At 48.0% G+C, this 19,665-nt stretch overlaps 1 protein-coding gene across 8 annotated transcripts in view; it reads right to left on the bottom strand.

Annotated features, from left to right (window-relative positions):
• The window catches only part of STYXL1 (serine/threonine/tyrosine interacting like 1), a 136,760-nt gene that overhangs the window by 37,039 nt on the left and 80,056 nt on the right, over positions 1-19,665 (bottom strand). The window lies entirely within an intron of this gene.

The following is a 19,665-nucleotide window of genomic DNA, read 5'->3' as shown; positions in this document are numbered from 1 at the left end:
AACTGTGGGTGTCATTCTGACCTGATCGCTCGCTGCCGTTCATCGCAGTGCAGCGATCAGGTCAGAAGTGCGCATGCACCGGCGCCACAGTGTGCCGGTGCATGCAAGACAGCCGACGGCTGTCATTGCCTAGCGATCGCTTCTGACTGATTGACAGGCAGAGGCGGTCGCTGGGCGGGCGGGGGCGTCACGGTGGCGTTTGGCCGCCATTTTGCGGGCGTGGTCCGGCCAACGCAGCGGCTGTGTGACGTCACACGCAGCCGCTGCTACCCGGGCAGCGACAAGTAACTCCCGGCCATCCACAGGAGCTGCGCTGGCCGGGAGTTACTCTTCAATTACAAAAGCATCGCCGCTGTGCGATGCTTTTGTACTTGTGCGGGGAAGGGGTGCTGGCCTGACATGCGGGGCGGACTAGCCCTGTGCTGGGCGTCCCCCCGCATGTCTAAGTGATCGTAGCTGTGCTAAATTTAGCACAGCTACGGTCAGGTCGGAATGACCCCCTATACCCCTTAGTTTTGTTTCTAGGTTGGTCATTACCATTGAAAACTCTACAACCTCTTCTCAATAATTTACTATAACCAAAAATTCTCATACGTCCTAGAGGATGCTGGGGTCCACTTCATGACCATGGGGTATAGACGGTTCCGCAGGAGCCATAGGCACTCTTAAGACTTTTCAATGGGTGTGAACTGGCTCCTACCTGTATGCCCCTCCTCCAGACCTCAGTTTTAGAAATGTGCCCAGGCAGACTGGATGCACTCTGAGGAGCTCTACTGAGTTTCTCTGAAAAGACTTATGTTAGGTTTTTTATTTTCAGGGAGAACTGCTGGCAACAGTCTCCCTGCTTCGTGGGACTGAGGGGGCAGAAGTAGGAACCAACTTCCTGAAGAGTTTCATGGCTCTGCTTCTGGCTGACAGGACACCATTAGCTCCTGAAGGGAAATGAACGCTAGCCGTGTCTAGATGCTCACTCCCACAGCACGCCGTCACCCCCCTCATAGAGCCAGAAGTCAGAAGACAGGTGAGTGTATGAAGACAGATCTTCTATCAAGCAAAGTGACGGCTGAGGTACAGCGCGGCTGGCGGGAGCGCAGCGCGCCATTGTTGCCCACAGGGTCTGCACGGTGCAGGGCGCGCGCAGGGGGGGGGGGGCGCCCTGGGCAGCAAAAACACCTCTACAAACTGGCAAAAGGGGGGCATAAGATGCCCTACCCCCGCCAGTATAAATATTATGAAAAGTTTCTGAGGTAAAAAGGGCGGAGCTTCTTCCTCAGGCAGCCAGCACACTGCTCAGTGCCATTTTCTCTCTCCTCAGGCTACAGAGACATCGCTGATCCTCCTTCACTTCTGACTACAAGTATCAGGGTGCAAAACAGGGGGGGACACAAGCGAATTTGGTGCTTTACAAGTGTGTTTCACGGTGTAAAAAGCGCTGCATGTCGGTGGGCATTCTGTGTTCACAGGCATTAGATACTGGCGCTGGGGTTGTGAACTGGCTACTCCTAAACTGTGTCCCTCTGACAGATTTTACTGTAGCTCTGTCCCCTATAAGTCCCAGTGTGTCTGAGTGCGTGTTGTACACGTGTGTAAGACATGTCAGAGGCAGGGAGTTCCTCCTCGGAAGAAACCATTTTAGGGACACAGAAGTATAATGTAGTGGCGCTGCCGGCACACCAAAAGCCTGCATGGGTGAAAGAAATACGTGATAGTATGCATCATATCAATAGGAGATTAGATAAGTCTGAATCTCATGCTGAGTGCTGGAGAAAATCTGTGGAGGATGTGATTTTTCATGGCTCTGTTCTTCCATCCGCAGGCGACCCCTCTGGGTCACATAAGAGACCATTTGCGAATATTGTGAATACTGATAACGACACGGACACTGATTCTTGTGTCGACGATAGTGACTCCAGAGAAATAGATCATAAATTGGCAAAAAATATACAATACATGATTGTAGCTATAAGGGAAGTTCTGGAATTCACGGAAGCCACTTCTGTACCTCAAAAGAAGGCTTATTTCTATAAAGAAAAGAAATGCAAGGTCACTTTCCCGCCTTCCCACGAGCTTAATATTTCTCTTTGAATGGATGTGGGTGAATCCCGAAAAGAAATTTCGTATTCCCAAGAGAATTCAGAAAGCTTATCCTTTCCCGGTGGAGGACAGGAAAAAAATGGGAATCACTCCCTGTGTTAGACAGTGCTCTGTCCAGGTTGACAAAAAAGGTAATTCTCCCTGCACCTGGCACGGCTTCACTAAAGGAGCCAGCAGACCGCAAAATGGAGACTACTTTGAAATCCATTTATGTTGCCAATGGTACGCTGCTCAGGTCTACAATTGCTTGTGCGTGGGTGAGTCGCGCTATTGAAAAATGGTCAGAAAGCGTGTCATCAGAAATTGACACGATTGATAAAGATGAGATACTCCTTAAGTCATCGCTTCTAGCATACATGCTAGAAGCGATGAAAGATATTGGACTCTTCAGTTCACAAGCCACTACCATGGCAGTATCGGCTCGGCGGGCGTTGTGGATTCGCCAGTGGAACGCGGATGCGGATTCCAAAAGAAATATGGAGGCTAGAGGTTCCCCTTTCTTTGCAGGTAGGGGAATGGGAAAGAAGTCCACAGCGGCTCCAGGTTCCCAGGAGCAGAAGTCTACCCCTACTTCTGCCAAATCTTCAGCATGACGCTGGGGCTCCTTTGCGGGAGGCTGCTCGGGTGGGGGCACGTCTCAAACTGTTCAGCCAAGGTTAGATTCTATCTGGCCTGGACCCCTGGGTTTTGCAGATAGTATCCCAGGGGTACAAGCTGGAATTTCAAGACGTTCCCCCATGCCGATTTTTCAAATTGACCTTGCCAGCTTCTCTTCCGGAAAGAGAACAGCGGCAATCCAAAAATTATGTCAGGATCAGGTTATAGTCCTTGTACCTTTGTCACAACAAGGGGAAGGGTTTTATTCAAGCCTTTTTGTAGTTCCGAAGCCGGACGGCTCGGTCAGACAGATCCTAAACCTAAAAAAAAATCTGAATCTCTACTTGAAACGATTCAAGTTCAAAATAGAATCACTGAGGGCAGTGATTTCCAGTCTGGAGGAGGGGGAATACATGGTGTCTGTAGACATAAAGGATGCGTACCTGCATGTTCCCATTTATCCTCCTCACCAGGCTTATCTGAGATTCGCGGTTCAGGATTGCCATTACCAATTCCAGACGTTACCTTTCGGTCTCTCCACGGCGCCGAGGGTATTCACCAAGGTGATGGCGGAGATGATGGTTCTCCTGCGTCAAAAAGGAGTCAATATAATTCCTTATCTAGACGATCTCCTGATAAAGGCGAGATCCAGGGAGCAGTTGGTACAAAACATCACACTCTCCCTGTCAATACTCCAACAACAAGGTTGGATCATAAATTATCCACAGTCACAGTTGGAACCGACGACAAGATTGTCTTTTCTCGGGATGATTCTGGACACAGAAGTTCAGAGAGTATTTCTTCGGTGGAAAAGAAATCCAGAAAATGGTAAAACAGATATTGAAACCATCAAGTGTGTCGATCCATCAGTGCATTCGATTGTTGGAGATAATCCTGTCATCAAAAGCCAGGATTTCGCTCCTGTGGTGGCTACACAGTTCTCAATTACTAGAGGGACTCAGGTTCGGGATTCAGGACTGGGTCCTGGTAACCACGGATGCAGGTCTCCGAGGCTAGGGAGCTGTCACTCAGGGGGAAAGCTTCCAAGGAAAATGGTCAAGTCAGGAAGCCTGCCTTCACATAAACGTTCTGGAATTGAGAGCCATTTACAACGGCCTTCAACAAGCGGTACATCTTCTTCAAGATCATCCCGTGCAGATCCAGTCGGACAATGTAACAGCAGTCACGTACATAAACAGGGAGGGCGGAATGAAAAGCAGAGCGGCAATGGCAGAGGTGACGAAGATCCTCCTCTGGGCAGAAAGACATGTAAAGGCTCTGTCGGCAATTTTTATTCCGGGAGTAGACAACTGGGAAGCAGACTTCCTCAGCAGACACGATCTCCATCCAGGAGATTGGGGCCTCCACCAAGAAGTCTTCGCAGAGATGACAAGTCTATGGGGAGTTCCTCAAGTAGACATGATGGCATCTCGTCTCAACAAGAAGCTTCAGAAACATTGTTCCAGGTCGAGAGACCCTCAGGCAATAGCAGTGGATGCGCTAGTGACCCAGTGGGTATTCCGGTCAGTGTATGTCTTCCCTCCACTTCCGCTGATCCCAAAAGTTCTCAGGATCATAAGAAGAACAAGGGTTCGAGCAATCTTCATTGCCCCAGACTGGCCAAGGAGGGCTTGGTACCCAGATCTTCAGGAGTTGCTCATAGAAGATCCTCGGCCTCTTCCTCTTCGCGATGACCTGCTGCAGCAGGGGCCGTGCGTGTATCAAGACTTTGCGCGGCTACGTTTGACGGCATGGCTCTTGAGAGCCGGATCCTAGCCCGAAAGGGTATTCCCAAGGAAGTCATCCCCACCCTTATTCAGGCCAGGAAAGGAGTAACGTCGAAACATTACCACCGTATTTGGAGAAAATAAGAATTTACTTACCGATAATTCTATTTCTCGTAGTCCGTAGTGGATGCTGGGGACTCCGTAAGGACCATGGGGAATAGCGGCTCCGCAGGAGACAGGGCACAAAAGTAAAAGCTTTAGGATCAGGTGGTGTGCACTGGCTCCTCCCCCTATGACCCTCCTCCAAGCCTCAGTTAGGATACTGTGCCCGGACGAGCGTACACAATAAGGAAGGATTTTGAATCCCGGGTAAGACTCATACCAGCCACACCAATCACACTGTACAACCTGTGATCTGAACCCAGTTAACAGCATGATAACAGCGGAGCCTCTGAAAAGATGGCTCACAACAATAATAACCCGTTTTAGTTAACAATAACTATGTACAAGTATTGCAGACAATCCGCACTTGGGATGGGCGCCCAGCATCCACTACGGACTACGAGAAATAGAATTATCGGTAAGTAAATTCTTATTTTCTCTGACGTCCTAAGTGGATGCTGGGGACTCCGTAAGGACCATGGGGATTATACCAAAGCTCCCAAACGGGCGGGAGAGTGCGGATGACTCTGCAGCACCGAATGAGAGAACTCCAGGTCCTCCTCAGCCAGGGTATCAAATTTGTAGAATTTTGCAAACGTGTTTGCCCCTGACCAAGTAGCAGCTCGGCAAAGTTGTAAAGCCGAGACCCCTCGGGCAGCCGCCCAAGATGAGCCCACCTTCCTTGTGGAATGGGCATTTACATATTTTGGCTGTGGCAGGCCTGCCACAGAATGTGCAAGCTGAATTGTACTACACATCCAACTAACAATCGTCTGCTTAGAAGCAAGAGCACCCAGTTTGTTGGGTGCATACAGGATAACAGCAAGTCAGTTTTCCTGACTCCAGCCGTCCTGGAAACATATATTTTCAGGGCCCTGACAACATCTAGCAACTTGGAGTCCTCCAAGTCCCTAGTAGCCGCAGGTACCACAATAAGCTGGTTCAGGTGAAACGCTGACACCACCTTAGGGAGAAACTGGGGACGAGTCCGCAGCTCTGCCCTGTCCGAATGGACAATCAGATATGGGCTTTTGTGAGACAAAGCCGCCAATTCTGACACTCGCCTGGCCGAGGCCAGGGCCAACAGCATGGTCACTTTCCATGTGAGATATTTCAAATCCACAGATTTGAGCGGTTTAAACCAATGTGATTTGAGGAATCCCAGAACTACGTTGAGATCCCACAGTGCCAATGGAGGCACAAAAGGGGGTTGTATATGCAGTACTCCCCGGACAAACTTCTGGACTTCAGGAACTGAAGCCAATTCTTTCTGGAAGAAAATCGACAGGGCCGAAATTTGAACCTTAATGGACCCCAATTTGAGGCCCATAGACACTCCTGTTTGCAGGAAATGCAGGAATCGACCGAGTTGAAATTCCTCCGTGGGGCCTTCCTGGCCTCACACCATGCAACATATTTTTGCCAAATGTGGTGATAATGTTGTGCGGTCACCTCCTTCCTGGCTCTGACCAGGGTAGGGATGATCTCTTCCGGAATGCCTTTTTCCCTTAGGATCCGGCGTTCAACCGCCATGCCGTCAAACGCAGCCGCGGTAAGACTAGGAACAGACATGATTCTTGCTGAAGCAAGTCCCTTCTTAGTATCTCTTGAAGTTCCGGGTACCAAGTCCTTCTTGGCCAATCCGGAGCCACGAGTATAGTTCTTACTCCTCTCCGTCTTATAATTCTCAGTACCTTGGGTATGAGAGGCAGAGGAGGGAACACATACACCGACTGGTACACCCACGGTGTTACCAGAGCGTCCCTGCTATTGCCTGAGGGTCTCTTGACCTGGCGCAATACCTGTCCAGTTTTTTGTTCAGACGGGACGCCATCATGTCCACCTTTGGTCTTTCCCAACGGTTCACAATCATGTGGAAGACTTCCAGATGAAGTCCCCACTCTCCCGGGTGGAGGTCGTGCCTGCTGAGGAAGTCTGCTTCCCAGTTGTCCACTCCCGGAATGAACACCGCTGACAGTGTTATCACATGATTTTTCGCCCAGCGAAGAATCCTTGCTGCCATTGCCCTCCTGCTTCTTGTGCCGCACCGGTTGACTTTGAAGCAGAGGTCTTCCTAGGCTCAGAGCATTGTAAATTGCCCTTAGCTCCAGTATATTTATGTGGAGAGAAGTCTCCAGACTTGACCACACTCCTTGGAAATTTCTTCCCTGTGTGACTGCTCCCCAGCCTCTCAGGCTGGCATCCGTGGTCACCAGGACCCAGTCCTGAATGCCGAATCTGCTGCCCTCTAGTAGATGAGCACTCTGCAGCCACCACAGAAGAGACACCCTTGTCCTTGGAGACAGGATTATCCGCTGATGCATCTGAAGATGCGATCCGGACCATTCGTCCAGCAGATCCCACTGAAAAATTCTTGCGTGAAATCTGCCGAATGGAATCGCTTCGTAAGAAGCCACCATTTTTCCCAGGACTCTTGTGCATTGATGCACTGACACTTGGCCTGGTTCTAGGAGGTTCCTAACTAGCTCGGATAACTCCCTGGCTTTCTCCTCCGGGAGAAACACCTTTTTCTGGACTGTGTCCAGAATCATCCCTAGGAACAGCAGACGTGTCGTCGGAATCAGCTGCGATTTTGGAATATTTAGAATCCACCCGTGCTGTCGTAGAACTACTTGAGATAGTGCTACTCCGACCTCCAACTGTTCTCTGGACCTTGCCCTTATCAGGAGATCGTCCAAGTAAGGGATAATTAAGACGCCTTTTCTTTGAAGAAGAATCATCATTTCGGCCATTACCTTGGTAAAGACCCGGGGTGCCGTGGACAATCCAAACGGCAGCGTCTGAAACTGATAGTGACAGTTCTGTACCACGAACCTGAGGTACCCTTGGTGAGAAGGGCAAATTGGGACATGGAGGTAAGCATCCTTGATGTCCAGGGACACCATATAGTCCCCTTCTTCCTGGTTCGCTATCACTGCTCTGAGTGACTCCATCTTGATTTGAACCTTTGTATGTAAGTGTTCAAAGATTTCAGATTTAGAATAGGTCTCACCGAGCCGTCTGGCTTCAGTACCACAAATAGTGTGGAATAATACCCCTTTCCTTGTTGTAGGAGGGGTACTTTGATTATCACCTGCTGGGAATACAGCTTGTGAATTGGTTCCAATACTGCCTCCCTGTCGGAGGGAGACGTTGGTAAAGCAGACTTCAGGAACCTGCGAGGGGGAGACGACTCGAACTTCCAATCTGTACCCCTGGGATACTACTTGTAGGATCCAGGGGTCCACTTGCGAGTGAGCCCACTGCGCGCTGAAACTCTTGAGACGACCCCCCACCGCACCTGAGTCCGCTTGTACGGCCCCAGCGTCATGCTGAGGACTTGGCAGAAGCGGTGGAGGGCTTCTGTTCCTGGGAAGGAGCTGCCTGCTGCAGTCTTCTTCCCTTTCCTCTACCCCTGGGCAGATATGACTGGCCTTTTGCCCGCTTGCCCTTATGGGGACGAAAGGACTGTGGCTGAAAAGACGGTGTCTTTTTCTGCTGAGATGTGACTTGGGGTAAAAACGGTGGATTTTCCAGCTGTTGCCGTGGCCACCAGGTCCGATGGACCGACCCCAAATAACTCCTCCCCTTTATACGGCAATACTTCCATGTGCCGTTTGGAATCTGCATCACCTGACCACTGTCGTGTCCATAAACATCTTCTGGCAGACATGGACATCGCACTTACTCTTGATGCCAGAGTGCAAATATCCCTCTGTGCATCTCGCATATATAGAAATGCATCTTTTAAATGCTCTATAGTCAATAAAATACTGTCCCTGTCAAGGGTATCAATATTTTCAGTCAGGGAATCCGACCAAGCCACCCCAGCGCTGCACATCCAGGCTGAGGCGATCGCTGGTCGCAGTATAACACCAGTATGTGTGTATATACTTTTTAGGATATTTTCCAGCCTCCTATCAGCTGGCTCCTTGAGGGCGGCCGTATCTGGAGACGGTAACGCCACTTGTTTTGATAAGCGTGTGAGCGCCTTATCCACCCTAGGGGGTGTTTCCCAACGCGCCCTAACTTCTGGCGGGAAAGGGTATAACGCCAATAATTTTTTATCGGGGGAAACCCACGCATCATCACACACTTCATTTAATTTATCTGATTCAGGAAAAACTACAGGTAGTTTTTTCACACCCCACATAATACCCTTTTTTGTGGTACTTGTAGTATCAGAAATATGTAACACCTCCTTCATTGCCCTTAACATGTAACGTGTGGCCCTAATGGAAAATACGTTTGTTTCTTCACCGTCGACACTGGAGTCAGTGTCCGTGTCTGTGTCGACCGACTGAGGTAATGGGCGTTTTAAAGCCCCTGACGGTGTTTGAGACGCCTGGACAGGTACTAATTGGTTTGCCGGCCGTCTCATGTCGTCAACCGACCTTGCAGCGTGTTGACATTATCACGTAATTCCCTAAATAAGCCATCCATTCCGGTGTCGACTCCCTAGAGAGTGACATCACCATTACAGGCAATTGCTCCGCCTCCTCACCAACATCGTCCTCATACATGTCGACACACACGTACCGACACACAGCACACACACAGGGAATGCTCTGATAGAGGACAGGACCCCACTAGCCCTTTGGGGAGACAGAGGGAGAGTTTGCCAGCACACACCAAAACGCTATAATTATACAGGGACAACCTTATATAAGTGTTTTCCCTTATAGCATCTTAATATATTATAATATCGCCACACAAAATGCCCCCCCTCTCAGTTTTAACCCTGTTTCTGTAGTGCAGTGCAGGGGAGAGCCTGGGAGCCTTCCTAGCAGCGGAGCTGTGTAGGAAAATGGCGCTGTGTGCTGAGGAGAATAGGCCCCGCCCCCTTTTCGGCGGGCTTCTTCTCCCGTTTTTCTGACAACCTGGCAGGGGTTAAATACATCCATATAGCCCCAGAGGCTATATGTGATGTATTTTTAGCCAGCATAGGTACTTTTATTGCTGCCCAGGGCGCCCCCCCCAGCGCCCTGCACCCTCAGTGACCGTTGGTGTGAAGTGTGCTGAGAGCAATGGCGCACAGCTGCCGTGCTGTGCGCTACCTTAAGAAGACTGGGAAGTCTTCAGCCGCCGATTACTGGACCTCTTCTCTCTTCAGCATCTGTAAGGGGGTCGGCGGCGCGGCTCCGGTGACCCATCCAGGCTGTACCTGTGATCGTCCCTCTGGAGCTAGTGTCCAGTAGCCTAAGAAGCCAATCCATCCTGCACGCAGGTGAGTTCACTTCTTCTCCCCTAAGTCCCTCGTTGCAGTGAGCCTGTTGCCAGCAGGACTCACTGAAAATAAAAAACCTAACAAAACTTTTACTCTAAGCAGCTCTTTAGGAGAGCCACCTAGATTGCACCCTTCTCGGCCGGGCACAAAAACCTAACTGAGGCTTGGAGGAGGGTCATAGGGGGAGGAGCCAGTGCACACCACCTGATCCTAAAGCTTTTACTTTTGTGCCCTGTCTCCTGCGGAGCCGCTATTCCCCATGGTCCTTACGGAGTCCCCAGCATCCACTTAGGACGTCAGAGAAAATGTGTGTCTTGGTGTGAATCCAAGAAGGCTCCTACGGAAGAGTTTCAGTTGGGACGTTTTCTCCATTTTCTGCAGGCTGGTGTGGAGGCGGGCCTTCGATTGGGGTCAATCAAGGTCCAGATTTCGGCCTTGTCAGTGTTCTTCCAAAAACAATTGGCCTCTCTTCCAGAGGTTCAGACCTTCGTGAAAGGGGTTCTGCACATCCAGCCTCCATTTGTGCCTCCAGTGGCACCATGGGACCTTAACGTAGTGTTGCGGTTCCTTCAATCGGATTGGTTTGAGCCTCTACAAGAGATAGAGTTGAAGTTTCTCACTTGAAAAGTGGTGATGCTTTTGGCATTGGCATTCGCACGGCGGGTGTCTGAATTAGGGGCCTTGTCCCACAAGAGCCCTTAGCTGATCTTCCATGAAGATAGAGCAGAGTTGAGAACTCGTCAACATTTTCTTCCAAAGGTGGTTTCATCTTTCCACATAAACCAACCTATTGTGGTGCCAGTGGCTACTGACACGTTCACTGAGTCAAAGTCTCTAGATGTGGTTAGGGCTTTGAAGATTTATGTCACTAGAACAGCTCCAATACGGAAAACATAGTCCTTGTTTGTCCTGTATACTCCCAACAAGATTGGGTGTCCTGCTTCCAAGCAGACTATTGCGCGTTGGATCAGAGGTACGATTCAGCACGCTCATACTATGGCTGGATTGCCGTTGCCAAAGTCGGTGAAGGCCCATTCCACTAGGAAGGTGGGCTCATCCTGGGCGGCTTCCCGGGGGGTCTCGGCATTACAACTTTGCCGAGCAGCTACTTGGTCAGGGTCAAACACATTTGCAAAATTCTACAAGTTTGACACCTTGGCCGATGAAGACCTCAAGTTCGGTCAATCGGTGCTGCAGGGTCATCCGCACTCTCCCGCCCGTACTGGAGCTTTGGTATAAACCCCATGGTCATAAAGTGGACCCCAGCATCCTCTAGGATGTATGAGAAAACAGGATTTTGATACCTACCGGTAAATCCTTTTCTCCTAGTCCGTAGAAGATTTTGGGCGCCCGTCCCAGTGCGTACTTTACCTGCAGTTTTGTTATTACAGTTACACAAGTTGTGTTACATTAGTTCAGCATTTTTCTGTCGATTCATGCCTGTTGGCGTGTGTTCTGTTGAATGCCATGTTGTGCGGCATGGTTGAGGTGTGATCTGGTATGTATCTCACCACTAGTATTAAAGTAAATCCTTTCCTCGAAATGTCCGTCTCCCTGGGCACAGTTCCTATAACTGAGGTCTGGAGAAGGGGCATAGAGGGAGGAGCCAGTTCACACCCATTGAAAAGTCTTAAGAGTGCCCAAGGCTCCTGCGGAACAGTCTATACCCAATGGTCATGAAGTGGACCCCAGCATCCTCTACGGACTAGGAGAAAAGGATTTACCGGTAGGTATCAAATTCCTGTTTTATGAGTCTTTACATATAGTTGTAGCTATGCAGTTACATATATAAAGGCCCTTTATTCTGCCATTCACACATATTGGCCGCTGGCATTACAGCTCGTAGTGGCTGGTGGTGGCTAGCTGAAATGTGCGAAATGTGACTTGTTTTATCACCCAAACGTCACTTTTCGCGTCGTGTTCATTAGTTTATTTAGGTTTAACTGCTTTATGCGGCTAAACCCGTACTGTTTGGGCGCGATGTGCGTATGAAAAAAAAATTGAATATCGCCCCCAGAACTTGTGTCACTTTAGACGGGAAATTGGAAGCGATAAAATAATTGAATTCCACCCTTAGTATGTCCATCCTTTCACACATATAGAGGTGTTTCAATATTCAGGTGTGAAAAACTGGAGTATTTCACTGGGGGGAGGGGCTATCCAATTAGTCCCCTTTTTTTTTTTGTCCAAGAAAATATCTATTTTCGGGCGAAAACACATAGGGTGGCATTTAAATGATATATCACGCCCAATCTTCTTTCTAAAGTGATCCCCATTATCGCGCCCTTAGTAATCAGGTTTAGCTGCATAAAGAGTTGGGTGCCTCGCTACCCCAGGGATATCTAGCTGAAATTATGAAACTGCGCAGAAACAGAACGGGTGTGTGAGGGGGTGAAAAGAATTGAATACCACCCTTAGAATATGTGATAAGTTCACAGACCTAGGTGATTTTGCTGCCGGATTCACAAAAAAGCTTATCTGTCAGGCTTTTTTTTCTCAATAATAACTGCTGCACCCGCCACTTCAGTGCTAAATATATGGATCAATTAGCAGCAAGTGAATTCCACCATAGAAAACTGTACACAAATGAAAAAGCAAAAATGCTCGTTCCACAGTAATTTTCAAAATATAAACTAGCATGCTATGACTTTAAAATATAGAAAAACAGCAACAGAAGAAATTATATATAATACTAGCTGATTACCTGTGCTTTGCTACGGAATTTTAAGTATTATCACAAAGACATGAAGGTGGTCATTCCGAGTTGTTCGCTCGTTGCCGTATTTCGCAACGGAGCGATTAGGTGGAAAATGCGCATGCGCATGGTACGCAGCGCGCATGCGCTTAGTAATTTTACACAAAACTTTGGAGATTTACACAAGCTCGAGCAACGTTTTTCCAACGCTCGAGTGATCGTAGTGTGATTGACAGGAAGTGGGTGTTTCTGGGCGGAAACTGGCAGTTTTCAGGGAGTATGCTAAAAAACACAGGCGTGCCAGGTAAAAATGCAGGAGTGGCTGGAGAAACGGGGGAGTGGCTGGGCGAACGCAGGATGTGATTGTGACGTCAAACCAGGAACTAAACGGACTGAGGTGATCTCAATCTAGGAGTAGGTCTGGAGCTACTCAGAAACTGCAAGGAATTATTTAGTAGCAGATCTGCTAACCTTTCGTTCGCTATTCTGCTAAGCTAAAATACACTCCCAGAGGGTGGCGGACTAGCGTTTGCAATGCTGCTAAAAGCAGCTAGCGAGCGAACAACTCGGAATGAGGGCCGAAAAGCGGTGGTATTTAAGCACATTTAATACTGCTTTAAAAAAAATTACATTTAAAACACAAAACTACACATATAACTGAGCAGGACGAACATGGTTCACATTGCATAGGCTCACATGTGGTAGGATGTTGTTGAGAACTGGTAGCATCATTGTGCCCCTCCATGAAACCGCCCCGAGAACACACCAAAACAATAAACAGATTTTACTGCATGGGAATCTGTAGTCTCTGTGTCTTATTTTCTGGACAACGGGAGATACCTAACGTTAACTGGTTAGTTTATCACAAAAGATCAGCAATTAGACTTACAACAGGACATGCTCCGCCCGCCGCTGCCAATCTTTGTCAGGCCGTACCTCCGGACGGGCCTTCCCCGAATTGATGCTGTCAAAAGGCTGGCGCTGAGGAAAATAATCCGCCTCCTTCTCTGCCCTGTTCCGCCTCTGATGCTGCCCTGCTCAGTGCAGTAAATGCTGGGACGACAGGCCAAGCTCCGTCCGCTGTATGTTAAATATGTAAGGTTTGCAGGGATAGGCTGACTCTACTCCAAAGGGCCCTAGGTCTCCTTGCTTAGCTTCTCGCTCTCCTTAGGGCTCCTCCTTTGAGGTAAAAAGGTAAAGATTTTCACACAACACTTAAGGTCACTGGGAGAGATGTCGGTACCCTTTACACAGCAGATAGGCAGTTGCTGACTATCAAGTTTTCCTTTAATGCATATCTATCTTTCCTCCTATAGCTCTCTGAGAGGTTCGGCAATATTTAGTTCAAGTAACAGGTTAACCTCTGATAATTGAGACACTATCCTCTCCTGACTGGAAATAAGTTGGTTAAGTACTTAAAAGGCAAATACCACTGTCTCATCGCAAAATCTCTTGAACCATAAGGCTGGACTTCCTTGCCAGTGGCAGTTGCAGAGCAGTCCATTATTCAAATAGGGGAGCCACATCCAGTGATGTCTAACAGTGTTTAGGTGTAGCAGTTGATGTGGCTCCCCTATTTGAATAATGGACTGCTGTGCAACTGTCACTGGCAAGGAAGTCCAGGAAAAGAGCATTGTGTCCTCCCCCCTCCGCGACTTGGTATCGCCGACACCATGCAGTCTTTATAGCCCCGGCTGGGTGAGCTGTCTTAACTCTCCTCTGTAAGGGGAAATTCCCAATTATCATCTCACCCCTTCTAACCCCTTTGTGGATGGAATTTTGAAAAATCCCTTCTTAGTGGGTGCCCACGTCACAAAAGCAAGTACTGTCCAAATGTCAAGTTCCTAGTCCTTATGGTTCAGGAGATTTTGTGATGTCAGTGGTGTTTGCCATATATATATATATATATATATATATATATATATATATATATATATATCCCCATAGAAACAAACAGCAGCACTCAGAGACTTTAAATAGATGAAAGTTTATTCACATCACACTGAATCCAACGTTTTGGGGCTTGTTTGCCCCTTTGTCAAGGTGTATAGTAAACAACAGTGTAAAACAACATACCTTTATAGATAAGAAGCCCGCCAGTGCCCGCGCTGAGCCGAGGACGCGACCGTGCTGCCCGCTTCCGGACTCTCACAGATGACGTCACACTGCCAGCACCGGCTGGTTACCACGGTTACCGCTGCGCTGGTTGTGTTTCAGACGGACCTCCGGAGTTGACCAGTGCAGGGACTAGACATAAAACCAAACAACACAACCACATAATACAGAGTGCTCATCACAGAGATACAGGTTCCTACCACCTTACAGAGCCGTCCACGTAACTATAGAAAGTATGATCCATTACTGCTACATTATTAAAAACAGCATACTGTATGCTACAGAGGGAGCATAAAAGTAAATAGTAACTGTTAATCCAGTGTGTGCTAATTACTACATGTCGTGCCATACTGATTTGATTCAGGTCACTCAGCATTTAGCAGGATTTGTGATTTGTTTCAGGGACTCTGACTTTGTGTATCACTTTAAATTTAAATTCATCTTTTGCCTACTGTACACACGCTGGCTGACACTACAACAGATTTCACACTAGTGAGGTGGTATTTATGCACGTTTATTGGTACATTTGAACATTTAATTTTTATTTATCACGATTCACGCAAGGTCTTTGTATGGCACGACATGTAGTAATTAGCACACACTGGATTAACAGTTAATATTTACTTTTATGCTCCCTCTGTAGCATACAGTATGCTGTTTCTAATAATGTAGCAGTAATGGATCATACTTTCTATAGTTACGTGGACGGCCCTGTAAGGTGGTAGGAACCCGTATCTTTGTGATTAGCACTCTGTATTATGTGGTTGTGTTGTTTGTTTTTATGTCTAGTCCCTGCACTGGACAACTCCGGAGGTCCATCTGAAACACAACCAGCGTTGCGGTAACCAGCCAGGCTGGCAGTGTGACGTCATCTGTGAGAGTCCGGAAGCGGGCAGCGCGGGCGCATCCTCAGCTCAGCGTGAGCACTGGCGGGCTTCTTGTCATCTATAAAGGTATGTTGTTTTACACTGTTGTTTGCTATACACCTTGACAAAGGGGCAAACGAGCCCCGAAACGTTGGATTCAGTGTGATGTGAATACACTTTCATCTATTTAAAGTCTCTGAGTGCCGCTATTTGTTTCTATGGAGATATATACAAAGGTTCCAGAGGGCACCAGAGCTATGTAACTGCAACAGGGAGTGAGTGCCGGTCCGACAGCACACTATATATCACAACAGCTGGGGCGCATATGGTTCCAGAGAATCACTTGCTCCAGCAAGGTCTCTATAATATAGTCAAAGTATAAGGAAAGCACTCGCCAGACTTGAAGTAAGTTGCAAATAAAACTTTTTATCAAACCTCACATCAGTGGTATAGTTATGGTCGGTCAACGTTTCGGTCCCACACCGGACCTTTTTCAAGACCATAATGTACAGCAGTCAAAGTCTGTACAGTTTAATGTCTCCATATACAGCCATGGCCATGTTTTGAGAATTACACAAATATTAATTTTCACAAAGTCTGCTGCTTCAGTTTTTATGATGGAAATTTGCCCATACTCCAGAATGTCATGAAGAGTGATCAGATGAATTACAATTAATTGCAAAGTCCCTCTTTGCCATGACAATGAACTTAATCCCAACAACAACAAATCCATTGGATTTCAGCCCTGCCACAAAAGGAGAAGTTGACATCATGTCAATGATTCTCTTGTTAACACAGGTGAGAGTGTTAACGAGGACAAGGCTGGAGATCACTCTGTCATGCTGATTGAGTTAGAATAACAGATTGGAAGCTTTAAAAGGAGGGTGGTGCTTGAAATTATTGTTCTTCCTCTGTTAACCATGGTTACCTGCAAGGAAACACGTGCAGTCATCATTGCTTTGCACAAAAAGGGCTTCACAGGCAAGGATATTGCTTCTAGTAATGTTGCACCTAAATCAACCATTTATTGAATCATCAAGAACTTCAAGGAGAGAGATTCTATAGTTGTGAAGAAGGCTTCAGGGCGCCCAAGAATATCCAGCAAGCGCCTGGACCGTCTCCTAAAGTTGATTCAGCTGCGGGATCAGGGCACGACCAGTGCATAGCTTGCTCAGGAATGGCAGCAGGCAGGTCTGAGTGCAACTGCATGCACAGTGAGGCGAAGACTTTTGTTGCATGGCCTGGTGTCAAGAAGGGCACCAAAGAAGCCACTTCTCTCCAGGAAAAACATCAGGGACAGACTGATTTTCTGCAAAAGGTACAGGCATTGGACTGCTGAGGATTGGGGTAAAGTCATTTTCTCTGATGAATCCTCTTTCAGATTGTTTGGGGCATCTGGAAAAACATTTGTCTGGAGAAAGAAAGGTGAGCGCTTCCATTAGTCTTGTGTCATTCCAACAGTAAAGCATCCTGAGACCATTCATGTGTGAGGTTGCTTCTCAGCCAAAGGAGTGGGCTCACTCACAATTTTTCCTAAAAATACAGCCATGAATAAAGTATGGCACTAAAACATCCTCCAAGAGCAACTTCTCCCAACCATCCAAGTGTTAGGTTCCTGGTGCTCAGAACAAGGGAGATGTTCATGAAGTGAGTCCAGAGCACCAGGACGTAACGCTGGGAAAGGGGAATGGAAAGGGAATAGCCCCTGGCGCCCTAACTCTGTTGTCTCACCCGTGCTATCGGAAATCCCTTGCGAGACTATGGTTTCTTGAGCCCTTGGCAGCAACGTTTGAAGGGCGGATTATGTCTGCCCAACTCCGGTGCCCCTCGGTCTTAATGAGAGACAAAGGGAAATCCGAGGCAGAATGATAACAAGAGGACCTCTAACTAAGCAAACAGGCCAGGGGCTACAAGCTAACTAAAAACCTAAAGTATGTGCGGAGAAACCGCCAAAGGAAAAGAACAACAAAGGAAATGCTGATCACACGCCGACACAATACCTTTGTGTACCGGCGGTGACAGCATAAGCAGAACCCTCTGCAAAACACCAGGGACAGAAACAATAATGGAATACAGCGGCCTAGGCCAACGGACGCGGGAAAGCCGCTACTCACGGAACCGGTACGAATACTGGCAAACGGACAGGAACTTCTAATGCTGCCGACACCGACTCTCAGAACTGGAGGACAGGCAGAATCCCAAACGACAGACCGGTGGACACCAGGAAGCCAGAAGACTTGACCAGGGACAGGCAAAGCCACTGGACCTCAGGGCAGGAACGCCTAACAGCAGGACACGGGATCAGACACAGGAATCGACACAGGGACTGACACAGGAATCAACACAGGGACTGACAGGAACCAGCTCACACTTCAAGCAGACTGCAAACCAAGGAATATCACCAGCATCTGTGAATTGCAAACAGCCAGCATATAACAGAGGCCTAATTAATAATCCCATGCAGCTGCCCTGTTGCATGACTCTAAACTGACCAGATGCAATTAGCAGCCAGGTGAGGCTGAACACATGGGAACAAGCTGCAATTACACAGACTCACCAGCGGCAGCAGGCAAGAGTATTCTAAAACAGAGCAACGGGAAATCCTGGCATGCAAGACAACTTTATAAACATAAAATAGTAATGAACCACTACCTGTGGTTCATAACAGTATCCCCTCCTTAAGGGTGAGCTCCGAGCACCCCATGACACCCACGGGGAACATAAACAGAAGTATAACATAAAATACAGAACAAAAATGCAAAACAGGAATGAGCCACAGCCGTGGCTCATAACACCAAGAACAGTTTAGTGACGAACAATGCCTTTTCCAGCATGATGGAGCATCTTGCCATGAGGCAAAAGTGATAACTACAGTAAGTGGCTCGGGGGAACAAAACATCAAAATTTTGGGTCCATGTCCAGGAAACTCCCCAGACCTTAATCCCATTGAGAACTTGTGGTCAATCGCAATGTTCATCTGCAACGGCAGGCTGAACTTTCTCAGCCTTGATATCGCATGGCAGCTTGCGAGGCCAAGGAAACTGCATCTTGTAATGGCCTCACCTCTCCTGGAAACGGGGATGACACGCCCCATTTTTTCCATATGCTGGCCATCCCTGCCCCTCTCTGTGAATGCCTCTGCCTGTCAATCAAGCAGATGTGTTTGCATTCCTGCATTGAGATTGCAGAACCTGTTCTGCACATGCGTAGACCACTGGGGTAAATGCAGTAAAGATCCTTACTGAATCATGCCCTCAGTCGCCTATCGTACCTGTCTGGCTGACTCTTCTCTTTGGGCCTCACCCACCTCCCACACCAGTTCCTTACGTTTTCGGCTACTTGGTGGATCCCCCACTTGCTCTGGAGACAGCTGCAGGAGGACCTCTGCTTCCCGCTCTTCTGGTCCTGCTGGCTCCAGCATGGCTGCAGTTTTAGGTGTGTGGCTTCCACTGACCCCAGGTACTGAGAAGCTCCAGTGCTCCCTGGCAGCCACGGCTCCCGGCACTTTGAGTCTGCAGTGGTTCTCTGCTTTGGTGGTTGGCAGCTCCCTGGTCCCAGTCCCTGTGACTATCGTGGACTGCATCACACGGTGGTGACCACAGTGCCTCGGACCTGCACAGACCACAGTGCCTCAGATCTGCACAGATTCATTAGTCTCATAAATCTGGAAGCTCCTATTGTGGCAGTCTGCACACCATTTCAACTTGATGCTATTGTAAGTGATACCCTACACATTCTACAAGTTTATGTCTACAGTAAGTGAGAACCCTACACATCCTAAAGGTTTGTTCCTATTGTAAGCGACAGTCTGCACATCCTTCAGGCTTACTCCTATGGTTAAGTGATACCTTACACGTTCTATAAGCTTGCTCCTATTGTAAATGATAGTCTACACTTCCTGCTACTGTAGTAAGTGAAAGCCTACACATTCAACAAGCTTGTTCCTTAAGTGAAAGACTGCTCATCCTACAAGCCAGCTCCCATTATAAGTGAAATCCTACACATCCTATATGTTTGCTTTTATTATTAGAGAGCTTCACATTCTACAAAGACCAGTTCTTTTTAACTTTTTAACTCTGAACTCTAATGTTGAACTAGTGTGCCACCTAGTGGCCACCTGCCACAATTGCTTATATTTTCGCTGATATTTTTAGCACTTAGTTGCTGAGTGTGCTTTTGCTG

The sequence above is a fragment of the Pseudophryne corroboree genome, chromosome 2, assembly GCF_028390025.1.
Source record: "Pseudophryne corroboree isolate aPseCor3 chromosome 2, aPseCor3.hap2, whole genome shotgun sequence".
Taxonomy (NCBI): Eukaryota; Metazoa; Chordata; class Amphibia; order Anura; family Myobatrachidae; genus Pseudophryne; species Pseudophryne corroboree.
Note: the sequence above shows the minus strand (reverse complement) of the source record. Positions and strands in the feature narration are given on the sequence as shown.